Raw genomic sequence first — 1,078 nt, forward strand, 5'->3', positions numbered from 1 at the left:
CATTTTGGTTTGTTCTTCCTTTCCTGTCTTTTTAATGACCTTTTGCTTTCTTCATGGATGAAGTTCTTGATGTCATCCCACAATTCCTCTGGTTTTTGGCCATTGGTGTTCAATGCATCAAATCTGTTCTTTAGATGGTCTCTAAATTCTAGAGGGATATAAACAAGGTCATATTTTGGCTCTCATGGACTTGTTTTAATTGTCTTCAGCTTCAAGTTGAACTTGCATATGAGCAGTTGATGGTCTATTCCACAATCAGCACCTGGCCTTATTTTGGCTAAAGATATTGAGCTTCTCCATCGCCTCTTGCCACAGATGTAGTCAATCTGATTCCTGTGTACTCCATCTGACAAAGTCAACATGTATAACAGCCATTTGTGTTGTTGAAAAAAAGGTACTTGCAATGAATAAGTTCTTGGTCTTGCCAAATTCTATCATGCAATCTCCAGCGTCATTTCTAACACCAAGGCCGTATTTTCCAACTACCGGTGATGTTTCTGTTTCCAGCTTTTGCATTCCAGTTACCAGTGATAATCAACACATCCTGATTGCATGTTTAGTCAATTACAGACTACGGAAGTTAATAAAAATCTTCATTTTCCTTATCTTTGGCTTTGGTGATTGGTACATAAATATGAATAACAGTAGTTGTGTTAGACTGGGTTCTCTAGAGAAACAAAACCAGTAAAGCTTATATATATAAAGAGAAAGAGAATTTATCTTAGGAAAATGACTCACATGCTTATAGAAGCTGGCAAGTCCAAAGTTCTTGGATAAAACATCAAGCTGGAGGCTTTTCCCAACTCATGTAGCTGCAGGGGCTGAGGAGCTCAAGATTAGCAGGCAGTAGACTGGCTCTTGATGCCAATGAATGCCAAATCCAAGATTTCCAGGCCAAATAGTAGATTGTTCACTCACAGACAGTTGTAGGCAGCACAAAAGAATCCCGATCCACAGAAGAGCATCTCTTTTCCCACGATGTCTCTTTTCCCATAAATATATGGGAAGCATGCCACACCCCTAGGGAAACAGTCCTTTCAACAGATTGGCTGCTCAAAACATATACATCTGGAGTTCC

At 39.5% G+C, this 1,078-nt stretch overlaps 1 protein-coding gene across 1 annotated transcript in view; it reads right to left on the reverse strand.

Annotated features, from left to right (window-relative positions):
* The window catches only part of FUCA2 (alpha-L-fucosidase 2), a 111,954-nt gene that overhangs the window by 21,622 nt on the left and 89,254 nt on the right, over positions 1 to 1,078 (reverse strand). The window lies entirely within an intron of this gene.

This window comes from Orycteropus afer, unplaced genomic scaffold (genome assembly GCF_000298275.1).
Source record: "Orycteropus afer afer isolate SDZICR_OR568_19922 unplaced genomic scaffold, OryAfe1.0 scaffold00226, whole genome shotgun sequence".
Classification (NCBI taxonomy): domain Eukaryota; kingdom Metazoa; phylum Chordata; class Mammalia; order Tubulidentata; family Orycteropodidae; genus Orycteropus; species Orycteropus afer.